The sequence below is a fragment of the Rattus norvegicus genome, chromosome 2 (assembly GCF_021556685.1).
Source record: "Rattus norvegicus strain SHRSP/BbbUtx chromosome 2, alternate assembly SHRSP_T2T, whole genome shotgun sequence".
Classification (NCBI taxonomy): Eukaryota; Metazoa; Chordata; class Mammalia; order Rodentia; family Muridae; genus Rattus; species Rattus norvegicus.
Window position 1 is genome coordinate 20,798,015 of NC_141535.1, and position 13,176 is coordinate 20,811,190.

Consider the following 13,176-nt stretch of genomic DNA (forward strand, 5'->3'; position numbering starts at 1 on the left):
ATTTTTGGGGGTGTGGGAACCTTCATACCCATTCAACACAGGGAAAACACATTCTATTTGAAAATTAGTTTCCATTCCATCTCTTTATTACAGCTTATCTTTAATTGCAAAAAAGAAGCATTTATTCTCAGTGCTTTTTCTCTATTCATCCCTCAGTGGTGACCATAGTCAAAGTAGAACCTCTTAAATATCAGGATTATTAGTGTACTGATTTCTGACACCCGAGTTTGTCATTCTGTTCTCTCTCTCCCTCTCTTTCTCTCTCTCCCCCCGCCTCTCTCTAACTTTTTTGAGATTTTTTATTAAATTGGATAGTTTATGTATTTACATTTCAAATGTTATCCCCTTTCCTGGTTCACCCTTTCCTATCCTGCTTCCCCCAGCTTATATGCGAATGCTCCCCATCCCATCCACCCACTCCCACCCAGAGTACTCTGTTGTATATGTGATGGGGACCTCATGTCAGCTACTATAAGCTGCCTGGTTGGTGATCCAGTGACTGAGAGATCTCATTAGTCCAGTTTAATTGGTCGCCTCCATCTCTATCCCGCAGAAAGGAGCGACACCATGACGTTCTTCTCAAAGCAGTTTATTCAGGAACATTTCTTTCTGCATGCAAGCAGCAATCTCTCTTTTCTTTTCTTCTCTCCCTTTCCCAGCCCCCGAGCACACTCCCTTATATCCTCCCTCAACTCTGCCTCCTCAGTCCAGACTGCTTAATCTCAGTTCATTGGTCCATGTCCCATGACCTGATCTTTCATCATGGTGCGCTTGCGCAGCTCTCACAATGGACGTAGCTAATTTCAGGTGTGTGAGGAAGTCAGGTGCTAGTCATGAGACTTAGCTGCAATTCCGGGCACCATCTTGGGACTGCAGACAGACACACCCGCTCCCCACATTATTTGACAGTGTTGGTCCTCCTACTGGGTCACCCTTCTCCTCAGCTCTGTCCTGCTTTTCCCTAATTCAACCAGAGGGGTCAGCATCTTCTGTTTATTAGTTGGATAAACATATCTGCATCTGACTCCTTCAGCTGCTTGTGGTATTTTTGAGGAGCAGTCAGGATAGGCCCCCTTTGTGAGCACTACATAACCTCAGTAGTGGTGTCAGGTCCTGAGGCCTCCCCTTGAGCTAGATCCCACTTCAGCCCGTCTCTTGACCTTCTTTTCCTCGAACTTCTCTCCATTTCCATACCTGCAGTTCTTTCAGATGGGAGGAATTCTGGGTCAGAGTTTTGACTGTGGAATAGCAACCCCATCCCTCACTTGATGCCCTATCTTTCTGCAAGAGGAGGGCTCAATAAGTTCCCTCTCCACACTATAGGGCACTTAATCTCAGGACTCCACTTTGTGTCCTGAGATTCTCTCACCTCTCGGGTCTTTGGTACCTTCTGGAGGGTCCTCTCAGCATTTATCCTTCTGAGTTTGCTCCTTTCCATTCTTTCTTCTTGCACTCAGGGCTTCAGTCCTTTCCCCCCAACCCAATATCAGATCATGTTTCCCTCACCCCACATCCCATGCCTTTTCTCTCTCAAGTCTATCCCTTATTCCCCCCTTGTGGTTGCTTTCTTCTACATCCCAAGTGGACTGAAGCATCCTCATTTGGCCCCATCAGCTTGCTGACCTTTTTGAGTTCTGTGGACTGTATCTTGTGTATTCTGTATTTTCTTTTTGCTAATATTCACTTATTAGTGAGAACATACTGTGCATGTTGTTTTGGGTATGTGTTACCTCACTCAGTATGATATTTTCTAGTTCTAACCATTTTGCCTGCAAAACTCAGGATGTCCTCATTCTTAATAGCTGAGCAGTATTCCATTGTGTAAATAAACCACATCTTCTGTATCCATTCTTCTGTAGTGGGACATCAGGGTTCTTTCCACAAATAAGACCACTATGAACATAGTAAAACCCATGCCTCTTTGGCATGGTGGAGCAGCTTTTGATTATTCCCAAGAGTGGTATTATTGGATCTTTAGGTAGATTTATTTCCAATTTTCTGAGGAACCTTCAAATTGATTTCCAGAGTGGTTGTACCAGTTTGCAATCCCACCAGCAATATAAGAGTGTTCCTCTTTCTCCACATCTTTACCAACATGTGTTGACACCTGAGGTTTATATCTTAGCCATTCTCACTGGTATAAGGTGGAATCTCAGGGTTGTTTTGATTTGCATTTCTCTGTTTACTAAGAACTTTGGACATATCTTTAGGTGTTTCTCAGCCATTTGGTACTTCTCTGTTGTTAACTCTTGGTTTAGTTTTATACCCCATTTTTTGTTTGGGTTGTTTTGTTTTCTGGTGCTCTTCCTGAACACACACACACACACACACAATATATATATATATATATATATATATATATATATATATATATATATATATATACACACACACAAATATATATATACACACTATATATATATATATATATATATATATATATATATATATATATATATATATATATATATGTATTCCTCTATCTTGATCTTTTTCCCTTACTGCTTTTAATATTCTTTCTTTGTTTTGTGTCTTTGGTGTTTTGTCTATTATGTGACAGGAGGAATTTCTTTTCTGCTCCAATGTATTTGGAGTTCTGTAGGCTTCTGGTATATTTATGGGTATCTCTTTCTTTAGGTTACAAAAGGTTTTTTTCTGTAATTTTGTTGAAGATATTTACTGGCCCTTTGTGTTGGGATTCTTCACTCTCTTTTATACCTATTATCCTTAGGTTTGATCTTTCATTGTGTCCCGGATTTCCTGGATGTTTAATGTTAGGAGCTGTTTGCTTTTTATATTATCTTTTATGGTTTTGTCGATGTTTTCTATGGTATCTTCGGCCCCTGAAATTCTCTCATTTGTCTCTTGTATTCTGTTGGTGATGCTTTCATCTATGAATCCTGATCTCTTTCCTAGGTCATCTGGCTCAATTGTTGTCTCCCTTTCTGGTTTCTTTTTTTGTTTCTGTTTCCCTTATTAAATCTTGGGTGTTTTTGTTCAATTACTTCATCTTTTTGGTTGTGTTTTCCTGCAATTCATTACAGAATTTGCATGTTTCCTGTTTAAGTGCTCCTACTTGTTTACCTGTTATGTCCTATATTATTGTTGTGTTCACAAAAACATGAGTAACTGTATTTAAAGGGTCACAATATTGGAAATGTTGACAACCACTGTATAAGAGAAAAATGGAACAGTGGCTGGCTCATTTATATGTGATGAATTTACTTATGCTTTTCTACTGTCTCTTCTCTAATTTAAAAATGTAATATTTAAACTCAAACAACTTATCTGTCTTTCACAAATTAACTTACACAGTTTTAACCAAATATAATTTCATGCAATTTATGAAAGTTTACCTTAGACTTCTATAGGTGATCTTACCACAAACATGAGGACTTGACACTGGCTAAATTTACTTTTGGTATCTGCAAATCTGAACTCTATTGCTGCAATGAAATCAAGGTGTCAAGATAGCATCTTCAAGGTTCTATCAACAATTCAGTACACACCATTTTAGATTTCTCCAAAATGTTAGCATGATTTTTTCAGTGACTGGATCTCTAATTCAACATTATTTTCATCTTTCCACTTTGTTCAATCTATCAAATATTTTTGCAGATCATTTATAGTAGATATGCACATGATCATATCAACAATCTTCAGCATAAAACAGTGTAATCTCTTCATCTTTAAATATACATCTTCAGAACACTTGTATTTGTAGGGCACTTAATCTAGGGACCCGCCTTTGTGTCCTGAGATTCTCTCACCTCTCCATGTGGGATTCTCCAGATGTCTTTTTAGAAAGACAATCACAAGAGTTTGAAGAGTATTAGTATTAGGGCTTCTTTGAAGATTTGATAGAAAATTCTGCACTAAACACGTCTGGTCCTGGACGTTTTATGTTTGGGAGACTTTTAATGACTGCTTTTATTTCTTTAGGGGTTATGGGAGTGATTTGATGATTTATCTGTTCCTGATTTCACTTTGATACCTGGTATCTGTCTAGAAAATTTTTCATTTCATCCAGATTTTCCAGTTTTGTTGAGTAGGACTTGATAATTTCTAATTCTTGATAATTTCTTGATAATTTCCAGTTTTTGCAATAGGACTTGATAATTCTTTGAATTTCCTCACTTTCTGTTTTTGTGTCTCAATTTTCATTTCTTCTTTTTGTAATTTGGATACTGACTCTGTGCCCCTTGCTTAGTCTGGCTGAGGTTTTATCTGTCTTGTTGATTTTCTCAAAGGACCAGCTCCTAATTTTGTTGATTCTTTGTCTAATTCTTTTTGTTTCTGCTTGGTTGATTTCAGCTCTGAGTTGATTATTTCCTGTCACTTACTGTTCTTGGGTAAATTTGCTTCTTTTTGTTCTAGAACTTTCAAATGTGCTGTCACGCTGTGAGCATATGCTCTCTCCAGTTTCTTTTTGGAGGTATTCAGAGATAAGAGTTTTCCTCTTAGTATTGCTTTCATTATATCATGTAAGTTAGGGTATGTTGCACTTTTTCATTGAATTCTACAAAGTCTATGATTTCTGTCTTATTTCTTCCTTGACCAAGTTTTCATTGAGTAGAGCTTCATTCAGCTTCCATGTGTATGTGCAATTTTTACTGTTTTTGATGTTATCAATGACCATCCCTAGACTACCCAATTTATTCTTTAAAGCTATGATTACAGTTACTTCTAAACCACACAAAGACACTACAAGGAAAGAGGACTTCAGACCAATTTCCCTCATGAATATTGATGAAAAAATATTCAATAAAATTCTCACATACTGAACACAAGAACACATCTAAAGGACCATTCACCATGATCAAGTAGACTTCATTCTAGGGATACAAGAATGGTTCACTATATGGAAATCTATCAGTATAATCCACTATACAAACAGACTTAAGGAAACAAAACCACACGATCATCTCATTAGATGAGGAGAAAGAATTTGACAAAATTTAACACTGCTTCATGATAAAATTCTTGGAAATAGCAGGAATTCAAGGCCCATACCTAAACATGGTAAAAGCAATATACAGCCAACCAGTAGCTTACAACAAATTAAATAGAGAGAACCTTGTAGCAATCCCACTAAAATCAGAGACTAGAAAAGGCTTCATACTCTCTCTCTACCTATACAATATAGTACTTGAAGTCCTAGCCATAGCGATTAGAAAACAAAAGCACATCAAAGGGATACAAATTGGAAAGGAAGAGGACAAAATATCACTATTTGCAGATGATATGATAATATTCATTCGTGACCCCAAAAATGCCACCAGACAACCTCTTAACCTGATAAACAACTTCAGCTAAGTGTTTGGATAAAGAATAAACAGGCTTAGAAGGAAATTATGAAAATAACACTCTTCACAATAGCCACAAATATTATTAAATACTGTGGCATGACTAAGTGAACCAAGCTTGTAAACGATTTGTAATAAGAGGAACTTCAATTATTTGAAAAAAGAAATAGAAGGAGATTTAAGAAAATAGAAAGACCTCCCATATTCATGGATTTGCAGGATTAATAGAGAAAAATGGTCATCTTGACGAAAACAATCTACAGATTCAATGCAATCCCCATCAAAATTCCAACTCATTTCTTCATAGAATTAGAAAGACCAATTTACAAATTCATTTAGAATAGCAAAAAATACAGGATATTGAAAACTATTCTCAACAATAAAAGAACTTCTGTGGGAGTAACCATCCTTGACCTTTAGCTGAATTACAGAGCAATCTTGATTAAAAACTGCATGGTATTGGTAGAGAGACAGGCAGGTAGATGAATGGAATAGAATTGAAGATCCAAAAATGAATCCAAAACTTATGGTCCATTGATCTTTGACAAGGGCCTAAACTGGTCTACTGGCAAAAGACAGAATTTTCAAGAAATGCTGCTAGTTAAACTGGAGGTCAGCATGTAGAAGAATGCATATTGTCCCATTCTTATCTCCTTGTATAAAGCTGAAGTCCAGTGGATCAAAAACCTCCACATAAAAACAGATACAATGAAACTAATAGAAGAGAAAATGGGGAAGAGCTTTGAACACATAGCCACAGGGGAAAATTTCCTCAACAGAATGCCAATGGCTTATGCTCTATGATAAAGAATCGACACATGGAACCTCATAAAATTGGAAAGCTTCTGTAAGGTAACAGACCCTATCAATAGGACAAAATAGCAACCAACAGATTGGGAAAAGACCTTTACCAATACTACATCTGATAGAGGGCTAATATCTAATATCTACAAAGAACTTGAGATGTTAGACTCCAGAGAATCAAGTAAATCTATTAAAATATGGGGTACAGAGCTAAAAATTATTCTCAACTGGGGAATATTAAATGGCCATCAAACACCTGAGAAATGTTCAACATCCTTAGTCATCAGGAAAATGCAATCAAAACAAACATGAGATTCTACCTCAAACTAATCAGAATGCCTAAAAGCAAAAACTCAGGATGGTAGATGATGAGGACGTGGAGAAATAGGAACACTCCTCCATTGTTCGTAGAATTGCAAGCTGGTACAACTACTCTGGAAATCAATCTGGTGATTCCTCTAAAAATTGTATATAGTACTACCTGAGGACCCATGATGTTCCAAAATATAACAAGAACGCATGCTTCACTATGTTCATAGCACACTCATTTATAATAGCCAGAAGCTGGAAAGCAGCTAGATTTCTGTCAACAGAGGAATGGATGCAGAAAATGTGATACATTTGCACAATGGAATACAATTCAGCTAGTAAAAACAATGCCTACATTGGATGGAACTAGAAAATAACAACCTGAGTGAGTTGACCCAGTCACAGAAGAACACACATGGTATGCACTAGCTGATAACTGGATATTAGCTCAAATATTTGGAATTACTAAGAAAACAGTCACACATCATATGAAAACCAAGAAGGAAGACCGAAATGCAGATGCTTCATTCCTTCTTAGAAGGGAGAACAAAATACTCATGGGAGGACATACAGGGACAAAGAGTAGAGAAGGATGAAAAAAAGTCATCAGAGACTGCCTCACCTGAGGATCCATCCTATATGCAGCTGTAAAACCCAGTCACTATTGCTGGTTCCAAGAAGTGCTTGCTGACATGAGCCTGATATACCTGTCTCCTGAGAAGCTCTGCCAGACTCTTATTGATACATATTAGGATGCTAGTAAATAACCATCAGACTGAGCACAGTGACCCCAATCAAGGAGTTAGAGAAAAGACTGAAGGAGCTGAAGGGGTTTGCAACCCCATAGGAAGAACAACAATATCACCCAACTAGACCCTACTAGAGATCTCAGGGAATAAACCAGCAACCAATGAGTACCCACAACTCTAGTTGCATGTGTAGCAGAGGATGGCATTGTCCAGCATCAATGGGAAGAAAAGTCCTAGGTCCTGTGAAGGCTCGTTTCCCCAGTGTAGGGTAATGCCAGAGCATTGAGGTTGGAGTGGGTGGGGGTGAGTGTGAGCATCCCTATAGAAGTGAGGGATGGGGTTTTAATGGGAAAGTGGGGGGAAAGGGTATAATATTTGAAATGTAAATACATAAAATGTCCAACAAATATAAAATTTAATAAAAGAAGTATAAGTCGTGTTGTGGTAGAGGAGAGTGGGGAGTGGAGTGGGCGGTGGCTGCCGAGTTGAGGAGCAGGAGTGGTTAGGTGACATCTGGCTATGGCTAAGCATACAGGGAACATGAATGAGACAACTTGTACCTGTGAGTAGCATAGGTGGCTGAGAGAGTGCTTGGGATTACCTGTGTTTTGCTGAACTTGTAAAGGAGACACCTGGGTGGTGGGTTACCAAGAACACTGACCTTTGGGCAGTCTCACAGCTGAGAATACTGGATTTTCACCCTAGTCCAGCAGCTCTGCTGCTCACTTAGATACAGATGAATGAAGGCTCCATTCAGAAAGAAACCTGGCCATCAGTCCAGAGTTGGTGCAGACCATGATGGAGTATCTACAAATATGCTGAGGAAGAGGACATCTCACAAAAATACATCGAACCAGTGTGGGAGCAAACAAGCCTGTCTCCCTACCCAGGCAGAAAATCATAGGCTGCATGATCCAACCTGGGTGGAGAGAGGCAATGGCTTTGTGATCCAGTGGAAGGGGACTGTCCTGGGCTGGGTGCCTGTGAATCTTTCCTTGTATTTTATAAAGTATGATGGATTTGACTGTGTTTATGGACTAGAACTTAATGAAAAAGAAAGAGTTTCTGTACTTGACGTCCTCCCTGATAGAGTTGCAACATCTCAGATTAGCGAGGCACACTTAGAGGACACAACGATTGGCAAAGGTGAAAGGAGGGGGTTGGTGTTGGCACAGGCTCCTGTCATGAACATATGGTTTTATATCACTTATGAGAAAAATCCTGTCTTGTACATACACCAGATCTTAAATGATTACAAAGAAGGTGACCTCTGCATCATGCCTGATTCCAAGATTCACCTCCATCAGAAAAGGAGCCAGGAGAAGTTGTGGACAGCCATTAGGCAAGCACATTGAATATGCCAAAGAAGATGGCTTGCAAAGGACTATCATGATCATCCACCAAGTAGAGGACAAGCCCTTTGTCTATTTCATCAAACTTGATGACGACCTCCATATTTATGTATACGGTTTGGTGAAAACATCCTAGATGTCATCACATACTCTGCCAATTTTGTGAAACTATTAAATGTATAATTTTTAGACATAAAAACTCATTTGCTTTCCAGTTTAATGAAAGCTTAGATGTCTTTGCAAACCCACAATCTCCACCAGCACAGCTGGTGTTGTTCTGAATGGTACAGACTGATTCTAACACAAGGCATCTGTGAGGGAAGTTCTCCCTCTTCAGAGCATCTGTGTAAGGGGTGGCCTCCCTCTTCAGAGAATCTTTGGGAGGGGGATTCCTCCCTCTTTAAACAAGACTTCCTACTGGGAGTTACAAGCAAGGTGGTGAAAGTTAAGCTAGTATCATAGTCATTTATAGCTGGATAGGTTGTATCCATTTTCCTTTCACTCTAACTCTGTCTTATTGTGCTGCCTAATGCAAGCATGGTTTGTTATTTCTGTTACTGTCTTTTCTGAGAGATTATGTATCTCTATATCTACTTGTCTAGATCTAGGTCTCTGTGCCTATGTATATATTATACAGGCACAGAGGCACTCAATGTGGCATGCCTTTCCTTGTGGATTTGGGTGGGGGTGATAATGTTTTCTTCAGTTCAACAGAAGTGCCGACTGGTCAGTCATGTTTACAGTATGCTTGATCTTTGTTTGACATTAAATCTGGGCACAGGAAACACACAGAAACATTTAAGTTGTTTCAAAAGTCAGAATTCCTGAATACCATTTTAATCTGGATGTTTTTAGCTGAGTCCTGGTATAAAGTAGCCATAAACAGTCACTTACACACAGTAGAATTGAATAAACTGTTGAGAATTCTGGGTAAAAGGCTGCCTTCATTCTAATCTTTGCTTTTTTGTTTATTTGTTTGTCTGTTTGTTTTTGACTTGGTTTTTGTGTATGTGTTTTGTTGTTATTATTTGTTTGTTTTTGTTATTGTTTGCTCTTTAATCATAAATACTTGTAAAATAGAGCCTAGGTCCTTGGATCACATGGAATAATATAGATGTCCTTTTAGACGGTACATTAGTCTATTTGTACACACTTGTCATTGGGATTTCAGTATTTAGACTTAAGAGACAACAATACACCAATGGTTTGGATATGTGGTAAATTCTCGCAGGAACAGTGCATTTGTATTAGAAATAAAAAGTTTAAGTATGGCATTTTTGCCTTCTGTCAAGTTCTCTGGGACTTTTTAATTTTTATTACTACTATTGTTGATGTACCATTCTGATCAGAAGCCCCCTTCTCCCTTTCTGCTCCTCTTGGCTTTCCCCCACACAGAATGCTAAACCAATATGGCTTCTTGCTTTGACCCTGTTGTGGTAGTGTCTGTTCTTGCTCCAAGTGTACTATTCAAGCAGGTTTATTCCCTCCATGGGCTCCAGGGTTTGCATGTTTTGATGTGTTGCTAGAAGGTCATCCTTCCTAGTTATGGGTGGATGGCAGCTTCTCCCCATCAAGTATATTCATGATTTGTTCCTGCAAGGTTGTTTGAATCTGAAATAAAACTGAAATTCAGTTTGTTGACTAGCTGAACCTCTATTTGCTCTCATTTTGTTTGGAAGGAACCTGGTAGCTTGTCAGCTGGCAGAAAGATGGTTTGTAAAACCAGTCTCATGGAGGCTGGAAATTTTTTCTGTGGCTGAAGAGTCTTGGATACTGTTAAGTAAACACAAGAGGCTTGGCCAAGGGTAGATACGCTTACTTAGTTGGGGTTCTTCCTGTTGTAAGAAATCATTCATTGTTTAATGTGCTTGGCTATCGATAGCCATTTAGTCTTCACAGAGGCTGACCACCGTATGTTGCTGGGTGGTCACAACTGCTCACCATGTGAACACAGTACCTCAGTTCTGTTCTCGGCTACAATCCCTGTGTGCTCAGTGTTTCCTGTAGGCACCAGGGACAAGCTTCTCAATGCCATGTGATATATGCTAGTCTTTGGTGCCTCTAGTATATGCGACCAGGTATCATCCATATAAATATAAATCTCTGAGCCAAGTCAGACTCTTATAGCCCATACTGGTATCTGTGGAACAAGTGGGTGAGTGCATCCTGCAAGCACTAATGGCACAAACCATGGCTCAGTTACTGGAAAGTAAAATTCCTTTTGAAATGTCCTGAGGACTGGATCAGTTCAAATGTGTCTGCCATTATCTGATGCCTTGCATTGTGATTTTCTTCAAGCAGCCAGAATTAACTTTAGTTACCTGTGAACCTCAGGTCTGGGGTTGTAACATGAAGATTGGAATGATTTGGTCACTAATCCATTTGCAGCCTTTACATATGGCAGAGGGAAGGGGAAGGCCCTTTCTTTTTTACCACCCTTAATGGTGATGAACAACTCCTGAACCTATCATCTTTGGCTTCCCTGAGGCTTTCAGTTCAGATCTGCATGTATTGCTTGCATTGTTCTGTTATCAGAATGTTGACTCCTCATTTAGGAGTTCAACATGAATTTCCAAAATTTTCATGGGGCTGTGGCAACACACACCATGAATCTGTGTATAAAAATTTACTGGCTTTCCTCACTTACCTGCTCTAGTATCATATAGTGTGTGTGTGTGTGTGTGTGTGTGTGTGTGTGTGTTTGTGTGCGCAACGTATGCGCGTGGGCAAGTATGTGTGTTTTATGTCAGACTGCCACATAAACTTCAGAGAAGAACCTTGAAGCAGACCATCCATTTTGGCATGTTCTATTCTAAGTAGAACATTCAGTGTAACTAACTAAATTGCATGTTAAAGAAACACAGGTTCTTTCTTTATTTATTTATTTCAATTTGTTTTTGGTTTTCTGTATATTTGCTTACTGTGATGTTCTAGTGATTGTAGGGTAAAGACCCACTGGTGAAGTGTAGGGCAATGAGCTGTGAAAGGTACCCTGATTCCTGGTCAAGACAGGTCGAATCCCCAGAAACCCTAATAGGGACAGCAGGCACATTACCAGCCTCCCAGATCAGGGTCTCACAAATGCAGCCCCCTACAAATGCCTGTAGAGAGATTTGAGACACATCAAGTCATGTACAGCAATGCCCCAAACCCCTCCTCCACAGATGAGTACGTGACCACAGGTTACATATGCCCCAAACCCCTCCTCCACAGGTGAGGACATGACCACAGGTCACGCAGGCTCAAGACAGATAAGTTGTAGAGACAGGACCATGCCTCTGAACATGTAGATGAGGTGACCCACCCAAAAAATGTATTGAAGGGTCCTGTTCATAATTTATGCTGTGCAAGAATCACTCCATCGTCTGAGAGCTTCTGTTATAAGAGCTGTATCACCGCCACTTGGGGAAGAGATCTGCTCTCCTAAAATTGCCTCCAGAAGCCCTCCTGTACCCCTCACCAGCTAGTCCATCTCCTGTTGGCTAAGCCCGGCCTGAAATGGGGGCAGAACAACATCTGCCCGAGTTCTCTTCCTCTCTCCTGGACCCACGAACCTAACCAGACCAGGTTTACCTGGAAAACCTCCAGCACTACAACAGACAGAAATGCTGACAGAAGGTGATTCCAGTTGTATATGTCACACAGCATTCAAAAGGGACTCTGCATAATCTAAAAACCACAGTTGCTTCTAAGCCAGATTTCATTTCTATTCTTTTTTTTTCAGAGTTTATTGCTTTTTTTAATATTTGAAATAAGGACAGTGTAGATGAAATTCTATTCTTGTTTTATGTGTCAAACCCAAAGAGCATTGGACCTGAATCTCTGAACACTGTAGACCCATTAGAAAGACTGTCCCGATCATCACAAATTGTAGTGCCAGAAAACACTTACACTGATTGTCTAGAAGATAAAAGTCCTCCAAAGATGACACAGGAAAAATCCTAAAAAAATAGTGGTTGAAATGTCAGTGTTTCTTGGGAATGCTGCGCTCTCTGTATTCTCCCTCATTGGTGCAGTTGGAATGAATGAGTAGAGTTCAGAGGCCTTCCTGTTCTAATTTAAAACTGGATAAATGACCTCATTTTTTGAACTTGAATTTATTTTTAAATTTGATTTTATTCTATACAAGGTGTAGATGGTTCTCTGTTCTCTGAATTTAGAAGTATACACAGTACAACTGTTTTAATTCTGTAATTTTACAAATATAATGTGACTCTATCCTTCCTTAAAGCATTCAAAATAAACCCTTTACTTGCACAAAAAAAGACTGTAAATCTACTTCATTGCTTTAAAATTCCTCATCATTCTCAACATTTCTAGTTCTCTATACATTTATACTTATTTGAATATTGTTAGTGGCCAAACTTCTTAGTAGATTTGATGTGATGATTTAGTTTCTCTGGATATAGAACTATGTTGAGCAGTAATCTATGGGACGATAAACACATGTCTTCTTCTGTGTATCTGAAATCAGCAACATCTCTCCCTCTTAAACCACCAGCCACAGCACCTCTCTTTCCCATTAGGAGATCCACCCTTTCTCCTTGTGATTTTGGATCCAACGTGCTCTCATTTTCCTACTTTTCTCCATTTCTATTGTTAGGACTCATATCAGAGTAATCCCTATGTGATCTGTACTGGTAGCTTTATATTGAT

General features: G+C 39.1%; 1 pseudogene; it reads left to right on the plus strand.

Annotated features, from left to right (window-relative positions):
• The first annotated feature begins 7,908 nt into the window (after positions 1-7,908).
• Positions 7,909-8,656, plus strand: Spin1-ps1 (spindlin 1, pseudogene 1; annotated as a pseudogene).
• Positions 8,657-13,176: the final 4,520 nt, after the last annotated feature.